Source organism: Melanerpes formicivorus, unplaced genomic scaffold (assembly GCF_026170545.1).
Source record: "Melanerpes formicivorus ecotype bairdi unplaced genomic scaffold, bMelFor1.0.p_v2 SCAF_541, whole genome shotgun sequence".
Lineage (NCBI taxonomy): Eukaryota > Metazoa > Chordata > Aves > Piciformes > Picidae > Melanerpes > Melanerpes formicivorus.
The window spans coordinates 37,501-47,500 of NW_027142893.1; positions in this window are offsets into that span (position 1 = coordinate 37,501).

Here is a 10,000-nt window from a genome sequence, read left to right on the forward strand (position 1 = left end):
CATGGGGGGGAACCCCCGTGAAGAGGGTCCAGTGCTGGGAACTCTCTCTGCCCCTTACCGGGCTCTCTCTCGCCGTGCCTGGACGGGCTTGCTTTCCATTCTTGGTGGGACCGACGCCGGCACCACGTCTCCCCGGCTTTCTCTGCCCCCGTGCCCCACCGGGCAAACTTCGCTTCGGGGGTTCCACACTTCGGCAGTGGCCGGCGCCAGCCACTCGTCAACTTTTTTTCTTTTCCCCGCTTTCGTTGCCGAGCCCGGGCTGGGCTCCGGCTCACGGACGAGCGAAACCCATCCAACACCGCTGAGGGTGCGCCAGCGGCCGCTCCAAACCGCCGCGCCTTTGTTCGGCCCCGCGGGTCCCCTCTCTGACCCGGGCGAAAGCCACCGAGAAGCCAGACGGACCCCTGCCCAGCCGCCTGGCGGGTGGCTTGGAGCAGCCGCTCGGCAGCGCTGCCCTGGGAGTGCTCGGCGTCGCTTGTTCCCTCATATACGGAACTGGAGGGCCGTCAGCTCCGCGAGCGCACAACCAGCCGACCTCCGCCCAGCGGCAGGTCGCAGAAATCACGCCGGCTTGTACGATGACGTAGGCGGAGGCAGAGCGCAACAGCGACCCCTTGGCGACAAGCGCGATCTCCGCGGAGAGCACGTCTACTCGCCGAGGGAGAGCACGTCTACTCGCCGAGGGAGAGCACGTCTACTCGCCGAGGGAGAGCACGTCTACTCGCCGAGGGAGAGCACGTCTACTCGCCGAGGGAGAGCACGTCTACTCGCCCAGGGAGAGCACGTCTACTCGCCGAGGGAGAGCACGTCTACTCGCCCAGGGAGAGCACGTCTACTCGCCCAGGGAGAGCACGTCTACTCGCCCAGGGAGAGCACGTCTACTCGCCCAGGGAGAGCACGTCTACTCGCCGAGGGAGAGCACGTCTACTCGCCGAGGGAGAGCACGTCTACCCGCCGAGGGAGAGCACGTCTACTCGCCGAGGGAGAGCACGTCTACTCGCCGAGGGAGAGCACGTCTACCTCCCGCCTGAGGGAGAGCACGGGGGGGGGGGGACAAAGACAGGCGGCAGCAGCTTCGGTGAACGTCACCCGGGAGGCGACCGGGGCTGTCCCGGGGCAGTCCCGGGAAACCGGCGTCCGACACAGGGAACCGTCAGCTGCCGGACCGGGGCGAATCCCCGCGGCCACGGCAGGGGTGGGGGCTCGAAGACAGCCGGCAGCCGCTTCGGTGAACGTCACCCAGGAGGCGACCGGGGCCGTCCCGGGGCCGTCCCGGGATGCCGGCTTCCGGCACGGGGTCCCGGCCGCGGCCGGAGCGGCTCGAATCCCCGCGGTCCCGGCAGCAGCCGGAGCCGCTCGCCGTTCGGGCTCCCGGCACCCTACGGATCCGACGACTCGTTCGCGGGAGGCGGGGGGAGGCAGTGAAGGAGGTGCGGGCAGAAGCGGCAGCGGAGGCGGAGGGGGGGGGGGGGGCTCGGAGACAGCCGTCAACCGCTTCGGTGAACGTCACCCGGGAGGCGACCGGCGACCGGCCCGGGAAGCCATCGTCCGGCCCGGGATCCCGGCTGCGGCCGGACCGGCTCGAAGCCCCGCGGCCCCGGCACGGGGGAGGCCCAAAGACTGGCGGCAGCCGCTTCGCTGAACGTCACCCGGCCGGCGACCGGGGCCGTCCCGGGGCCGTCCCGGGATGCCGGCTTCCGGCACGGGGTCCCGGCCGCGGCCGGACCGGCTCGAAGCCCCGCGGTCCCGGCAGCAGCCCGAGCCGCTCGCCATTCGGGCTCCCGGCACCCTACGGATCCGCCGACTCGTTCGCCGGCGGCGGGGGGAGGCAGTGGAGGGGGTGCGGGCAGAAGCGGCAGCGGAGGCGGAGGGGGGGGGGGGCTCGAAGACAGCCGGCAGCCGCTTCGGTGAACGTCACCCGGCCGGCGACCGGGGCCGTCCCGGGGCTGTCCGGGGATGCCGGCTTCCGGCACGGGGTCCCGGCCGCGGCCGGAGCGGCTCGAATCCCCGCGGTCCCGGCAGCAGCCGGAGCCGCTCGCCGTTCGGGCTCCCGGCACCCTACAGATCCGGCGACTCGTTCGCGGGCGGCGGGGGGAGGCAGTGGAGGGGGTGCGGGCAGAAGCGGCCGCGGAGGCGGAGGGGGGGGGGGGGCTCGAAGACAGCCGTCAGCCGCTTCGGTGAACGTCACCCGGGAGGCGACCGGGACCGGCCCGGGAAGCCATCGTCCGGCCCCGGATCCCGGCCGCGGCCGGACCGGCTCGAAGCCCCGCGGCCCCGGCACGGGGGAGGCCCAAAGACTGGCGGCAGCCGCTTCGCTGAACGTCACCCGGCCGGCGACCGTGGCCGTCCCGGGGCCGTCCCGGGATGCCGGCTTCCGGCACGGGGGTCCCGGCCGCGGCCGGACCGGCTCGAATCCCCGCGGTCCCGGCAGCAGCCGGAGCCGCTCGCCGTTCGGGCTCCCGGCACCCTACGGATCCGGCGACTCGTTCGCCGGCGGCGGGGGGAGGCAGTGGAGGGGGTGCGGGCAGAAGCGGCAACGGAGGCGGAGGGGGGGGGGGCTCGAAGACAGCCGGCAGGCGCTTCGCTGAACGTCACCCGGCCGGCGACCGGGGCCGTCCCGGGGCCGTCCCGGGATGCCGGCTTCCGGCACGGGGTCCCGGCCGCGGCCGGAGCGGCTCGAATCCCCGCGGTCCCGGCAGCAGCCGGAGCCGCTCGCCGTTCGGGCTCCCGGCACCCTACGGATCCGGCGACTCGTTCGCCGGCGGCGGGGGGAGGCAGTGGAGGGGGTGCGGGCAGAAGCGGCAGCGGAGGCGGAGGCGGGGGGGGGCTCGAAGACAGCCGGCAGCCGCTTCGGTGAACGTCACCCAGGAGGCGATCGGGGCCGTCCCGGGGCCGTCCCGGGATGCCGGCTTCCGGCACGGGGTCCCGGCCGCGGCCGGAGCGGCTCGAATCCCCGCGGTCCCGGCAGCAGCCGGAGCCGCTCGCCGTTCGGGCTCCCGGCACCCTACGGATCCGGCGACTCGTTCGCGGGCGGCGGGGGGAGGCAGTGAAGGAGGTGCGGGCAGAAGCGGCAGCGGAGGCGGAGGGGGGGGGGGGTGCTCGGAGACAGCCGGCAGCCGCTTCGGTGAACGTCACCCGGGAGGCGACCGGGACCGGCCCGGGAAGCCATCGTCCGGCCCCGGATCCCGGCCGCGGCCGGACCGGCTCGAATCCCCGCGGCCCCGGCACGGGGGAGGCCCAAAGACTGGCGGCAGCCGCTTCGGTGAACGTCACCCGGCCGGCGACCGGGGCCGTCCCGGGGCCGTCCCGGGATGCCGGCTTCCGGCACGGGGTCCCGGGCGCGGCCGGAGCGGCTCGAATCCCCGCGGTCCCGGCAGCAGCCGGAGCCGCTCGCCGTTCGGGCTCCCGGCACCCTACGGATCCGCCGACTCGTTCGCGGGCGGCGGGGGGAGGCAGTGAAGGAGGTGCGGGCAGAAGCGGCAGCGGAGGCGGAGGGGGGGGGGGCTCGAAGACAGCCGGCAGCCGCTTCGGTGAACGTCACCCGGCCGGCGACCGCGGCCGTTCCGGGGCCGTCCCGGGAAGCCTGCGACAGGCACGGGGTCCCGGCCTCGGCCGGACCCGCACTGGGTGCCGCCGCCTCGGGCTCTCGGGACGGTATGGATCCGCCGACTCGTTCGCCGGCAGCGGGGGGAGGCAGTGGAGGGGGTGCGGGGAGAAGCGGCAGCGGAGGCGGAGGCGGGGGGGGGGCTCGAAGACAGCCGGCAGCCGCTTCGGTGAACATCACCCGGGAGGCGACCGGGACCGGCCCGGGAAGCCATCGTCCGGCCCGGGATCCCGGCCGCGGCCGGACCGGCTCGAATCCCCGCGGCCCCGGCACGGGGGAGGCCCAAAGACTGGCGGCAGCCGCTTCGCTGAACGTCACCCGGCCGGCGACCGGGGCCGTCCCGGGGGCCGTCCCGGGATGCCGGCTTCCGGCACGGGGTCCCGGCCGCGGCCGGAGCGGCTCGAAGCCCCGCGGTCCCAGCAGCAGCCGGAGCCGCTCGCCGTTCGGGCTCCCGGCACCCTACGGATCCGGCGACTCGTTCGCCGGCGGCGGGGGGAGGCAGTGGAGGCGGTGCGGGGAGAAGCGGCAGCGGAGGCGGAGGGGGGGCGGGGGGGGACGATAGTGGCGGGGGGCGGGGGGGTGCTCGAAGGCAGCCGGCAGCCGGTTCGGTGAACATTCGCCGGGGCGGGGGGGGCGACCTGTCCGTGCCCGGGGCAGCCCCGGGAAGCCGGCAGCCAGCACGGGGTCCCGGCAGCACCTGTTCCCTGCCCTGGGACTTGCCGTGCCCGGCGGCCGGTTGCCGGGTGGGGGGAGCGATGAGAGGCGGGGCGCAGCGGCCGGGGCAGCGCCGGGCCGCAGCGGGGGGCTGGGCGGGTGGGGTAGGCGTCGAGCGGCAAGCCCTCGGCTGCAGCGAATGTTCGGCGGTGCGGGGGGGGGGGGGGACGGGACGACACGTTGGGGGCACCGAGTCCGAGCCACCCCCGGCCCCAGGGGCGGCCGGAGGGGGAGGCCGGTGCCTGGCCCTGGGAGCTGCTGGGCGCCGGATGGCCGAGGGTGCGTCAGAAGCCGCCCGAGCGGTCGAGCAGGTCCTCCAGAAAGGCCTAGGGTGGCTTCGAGGGCCCCGGGAGCAGTCGAGGGAGGCCTCCAGGCAGGTCTGGAGTGGATGGGAGGCCTTCCAAAGCAGACAAGGGAGGCTGCCAGCAGGGCCTAGGCTGGCACTGCAGCCTGTAAATGGTTGGGGGGGGGGGCCTCTGGTGCGGCCTGGAGTCTCTGGGTGGCGTCCAGAGAGGTGCAAAAGATCCTCTGGTGCGGCCTGTGGTGGCTGAGAAGCCTGCAGAGCGTGCGGGGGAGGCTTCTGGTGCGGCCTGGGGTGGGTCGGAAGCCTGCAGAGCGTGCGGGAGAGGCTTCCGGTGCGGCCTGGGGTGGCTGAGAAGCCTGCAGAGCGTGCGGGGGAGGCTTCTGTTGGGGCCTGGGGTGGCTGAGAAGCCTACAGAGCGTGCGGGAGAGGCTTCTGGTGCGGCCTGGGGTGGGTCGGAAGCCTGCAGAGCGTGCGGGAGAGGCTTCCGGTGCGGCCTGGGGTGGCTGAGAAGCCTGCAGAGCGTGCGGGGGAGGCTTCTGTTGGGGCCTGGGGTGGCTGAGAAGCCTGCAGAGCGTGCGGGGGAGGCTTCTGGTGCGGCCTGGGGTGGGTCGGAAGCCTGCAGAGCGTGCGGGAGAGGCTTCCGGTGCGGCCTGGGGTGGCTGAGAAGCCTGCAGAGCGTGCGGGGGAGGCTTCTGTTGGGGCCTGGGGTGGCTGAGAAGCCTGCAGAGCGTGCGGGGGAGGCTTCTGGTGCGGCCTGGGGTGGGTCGGAAGCCTGCAGAGCGTGCGGGAGAGGCTTCCGGTGCGGCCTGGGGTGGCTGAGAAGCCTGCAGAGCGTGCGGGGGAGCCTTCTGGTGCGGCCTGGGGTGGCTGAGAAGCCTGCAGAGCGTGCGGGAGAGGCTTCTGCTGCGGCCTGGGGTGGCTGAGAAGCCTGCAGAGCGTGCGGGAGAGGCTTCTGCTGCGGCCTGGGGTGGCTGAGAAGCCTGCAGAGCGTGCGGGAGAGGCTTCTGCTGCGGCCTGGGGTGGCTGAGAAGCCTGCAGAGCGTGCGGGAGAGGCTTCTGCTGCGGCCTGGGGTGGCTGAGAAGCCTGCAGAGCGTGCGGGAGAGGCTTCTGCTGCGGCCTGGGGTGGCTGAGAAGCCTGCAGAGCGTGCGGGAGAGGCTTCTGCTGCGGCCTGGGGTGGCTGAGAAGCCTGCAGAGCGTGCGGGAGAGGCTTCTGCTGCGGCCTGGGGTGGCTGAGAAGCCTGCAGAGCGTGCGGGGGAGGCTTCTGGTGCGGCCTGGGGTGGCTGAGAAGCCTGCAGAGCGTGCGGGAGAGGCTTCTGCTGCGGCCTGGGGTGGCTGAGAAGCCTACAGAGCGTGCGGGGGAGGCTTCTGGTGCGGCCTGGGGTGGCTGAGAAGCCTGCAGAGCGTGCGGGAGAGGCTTCTGCTGCGGCCTGGGGTGGCTGAGAAGCCTGCAGAGCGTGCGGGAGAGGCTTCTGGTGCGGCCTGGGGTGGCTGAGAAGCCTGCAGAGCGTGCGGGAGAGGCTTCTGCTGCGGCCTGGGGTGGCTGAGAAGCCTGCAGAGCGTGCGGGAGAGGCTTCTGCTGCGGCCTGGGGTGGCTGAGAAGCCTGCAGAGCGTGCGGGAGAGGCTTCTGGTGCGGCCTGGGGTGGCTGAGAAGCCTGCAGAGCGTGCGGGAGAGGCTTCTGCTGCGGCCTGGGGTGGCTGAGAAGCCTGCAGAGCGTGCGGGAGAGGCTTCTGCTGCGGCCTGGGGTGGCTGAGAAGCCTGCAGAGCGTGCGGGGGAGGCTTCTGGTGCAGCCTGGGGTGGCTGAGAAGCCTGCAGGGCGTGCGGGAGAGGCTTCTGCTGCGGCCTGGGGTGGGTCGGAAGCCTGCAGAGCGTGCGGGAGAGGCTTCTGGTGCGGCCTGGGGTGGCTGAGAAGCCTGCAGAGCGTGCGGGGGAGGCTTCTGGTGCGGCCTGGGGTGGCTGAGAAGCCTGCAGAGCGTGCGGGAGAGGCTTCTGCTGCGGCCTGGGGTGGCTGAGAAGCCTGCAGAGCGTGCGGGAGAGGCTTCTGCTGCGGCCTGGGGTGGCTGAGAAGCCTGCAGAGCGTGCGGGGAGAGGCTTCTGGTGCGGCCTGGGGTGGCTGAGAAGCCTGCAGAGCGTGCGGGAGAGGCTTCTGCTGCGGCCTGGGGTGGGTCGGAAGCCTGCAGAGCGTGCGGGAGAGGCTTCTGTTGGGGCCTGGGGTGGGTCGGAAGCCTGCAGAGCGTGCGGGAGAGGCTTCTGTTGGGGCCTGGGGTGGCTGAGAAGCCTGCAGAGCGTGCGGGAGAGGCTTCTGTTGGGGCCTGGGGTGGCTGAGAAGCCTGCAGAGCGTGCGGGGGGAGGCTTCTGGTGCGGCCTGGGGTGGCTGAGAAGCCTGCAGAGCGTGCGGGGGAGGCTTCTGGTGCGGCCTGGGGTGGCTGAGAAGCCTGCAGAGCGTGCGGGGGAGGCTTCTGGTGCGGCCTGGGGTGGGACGGAAGCCTGCAGAGCGTGCGGGGAGAGGCTTCTGCTGCGGCCTGGGGTGGGTCGGAAGCCTGCAGAGCGTGCGGGGGAGGCTTCTGCTGCGGCCTGGGGTGGCTGAGAAGCCTGCAGAGCGTGCGGGAGAGGCTTCTGCTGCGGCCTGGGGTGGCTGAGAAGCCTGCAGAGCGTGCGGGAGAGGCTTCTGGTGCGGCCTGGGGTGGCTGAGAAGCCTGCAGAGCGTGCGGGAGAGGCTTCTGCTGCGGCCTGGGGTGGCTGAGAAGCCTGCAGAGCGTGCGGGGGAGGCTTCTGGTGCGGCCTGGGGTGGCTGAGAAGCCTGCAGAGCGTGCGGGGGAGGCTTCTGGTGCGGCCTGGGGTGGCTGAGAAGCCTGCAGAGCGTGCGGGAGAGGCTTCTGTTGGGGCCTGGGGTGGCTGAGAAGCCTGCAGAGCGTGCGGGAGAGGCTTCTGGTGCGGCCTGGGGTGGCTGAGAAGCCTGCAGAGCGTGCGGGAGAGGCTTCTGGTGCGGCCTGGGGTGGGTCGGAAGCCTGCAGAGCGTGCGGGAGAGGCTTCTGGTGCGGCCTGGGGTGGGTCGGAAGCCTGCAGAGCGTGCGGGAGAGGCTTCTGCTGCGGCCTGGGGTGGGTCGGAAGCCTGCAGAGCGTGCGGGGGAGGCTTCTGCTGCGGCCTGGGGTCTCTGGGTGGCCTCTAGAGAGGTGCAAAAGACCCTCTGGGTTGGGCTGGGGTGGCTCTTGGACCCCTGCCACACAGTGGAGAGCGGCCTCCGGCCCGCCACCTGTGTCCCTGTGTGCCTGAGTGCCTGTGTCCCTGTGTCCCTGTGTCCCTGAGTGCCTGAGTGCCTGTGTCCCTGTGTCCCTGTGTCCCTGTGTCCCTGAGTGCCTGTGTCCCTGTGTCCCTGTGTCCCTGTGTCCCTGTGTCCCTGAGTGCCTGAGTGCCTGAGTGCCTGTGTCCCTGTGTCCTTGTGTCCCTGTGTCCCTGTGTGCCTGAGTGCCTGTGTCCCTGTGTCCCTGTCTGTGTACCTGTGTGCGAGAGTGTCCGGCACGCCACCCAGCGGCGGCGGGCAAGCAGGTAGGCGGGTGGGCGGGCCGGCGAGGGCCAGTGTGAGTTTGGGGGGTGGGAGGGGAGGCGGCAGCTGGAAGCGTCAGAGGAGGGGGCGTGGCTCCGGCTGGCCCCGGGAGCAGGTTCCCGGGACCGGGACCGGCTGGACCCGGCGGGTGGTTGATCCCGGGGCGGGGGGCAGAGGCGGCGGGAAGCGGCAGCTGCGTGTGCGGCGGGGGGGTGGAGGGCGAACCGCGGCGGGAAGCGGATGCTTCAGAGCAGGTTACGGGGGCGGGGACGGACGACACCACCTGTCCCCGCCCCGGGACGGGCTGGACCCGGCGCCCTGGACCCGGCGCCGTGTACCCGCCGCCGCCCCCGCCGCCGCCCCCCTCCGCCACCCCGGGACCCCGACGTTTTTTGGCGCCCGCGCCTTTTTTTGCTCCCCGCCTGCCCGCGCTGCCCCGGGCCCTCCCCCGGGGCGGGGCGGGAGGGAGGGACGGACGGACGGGTAGCCGGGGATCTCCGAGCGCGCGCCACCAGACCGAGGCGGGTCCCGGCGGCGGCGGCGGCGGCGGCGGCGGCGGCAGCAGCAAGCGACGGCGGGGGGGGCAGGCTAGGGAGAGAGGGGGAGCGGCATGCGGTAGGGCTGGGGGGTTTGTTTCGGGGGGGAGGGGTGGGGGGGGGGTGGCAGCGGTCAGCGAGAGCGGGGAGAGGGGGAGCGGCATGCGGTAGGGCTGGGGTGTTTTTGGGGTGGGGGCGTTGGGGGGATTAGCGGGCGGGCGGGCAGCCGAGCCAAGCGGCAAGCCGGGGGGCGGGCGAGGGCGGCTTTAGGGCCGGAGGAGCGGAGCGCAACCTCCCCCGTGCAGGCTCCAGCGTGGAGAGCAGCAAGTTTTTGGGGACGGGGGACGACGGACGGGAGGGGCAGCGGCGAGAGGCTAGCTGCGGCAAGGGGCACCGGCACGGCCGCCCTAACAGCGCCGCCTCGGTCGCAGGGGTTAGAGAGCAGCCGGGCAGCCCGGGAGGGAAGCGGCAGCCCGCGTCGCGATCCCCCCTCCAGGGGACAATGTGGGAAGGGGAAGCCGCGGCGGCTTTGGCGGGGGGTGCCCAGCTGCTAGCGGCTTCGGGGGGCAGTTAGCGGCGGCGGGGGGGGGGGGAGATGGGTCGCGGCAGCGGCAAGAGATAACGGCGGGCGGGGGGGCTCCGTGCAAAGCGGTAACGGGAGCCGGGGGGTGTGGGGAGCTGGGGGTGGCAGCAGCGGCAAGAGGCAACGTCGGGAGGGGGGGCTCCGCGCAAACCGGTAACGGGGGCCGGGGGGTGTGGGGGGGGGCGGTGGTGGCCGCGGCAAGAGGCAACGGCAGGCGGGGGGGCTCCGCGCAAACCGGCAGCGGGGGGGGGGGGCGGGGGGTAGCGGCAAGAGGCAACGGCGGGAAGGGGGGGCTCCGCGCAAACCGCTAACGGGAGCCGGGGGGTGTGGGGAGCTGGGGGTGGCAGCAGCGGCAAGAGGCAACGTCGGGAGGGGGGGCTCCGCGCAAACCGGTAACGGGGGCCGGGGGGTGTGGGGGGGGGCGGTGGTGGCCGCGGCAAGAGGCAACGGCAGGCGGGGGGGCTCCGCGCAAACCGGCAGCGGGGGGGGGCGGGGGTAACGGCAAGAGGCAACGGCGTGAAGGGGGGGGCTCCGCGCAAACCGGCAGCGGGGGGGGGCGGGGGGTAGCGGCAAGAGGCAACGGCGGGAAGGGGGGGCTCCGCGCAAACCGGCAGCGGGGGGGGGGGCGGGGGGTAGCGGCAAGAGGCAACGGCGGGAAGGGGGGGCTCCGCGCAAACCGGCAGCGGGTGGGGGCGGGGGGTAGCGGCAAGA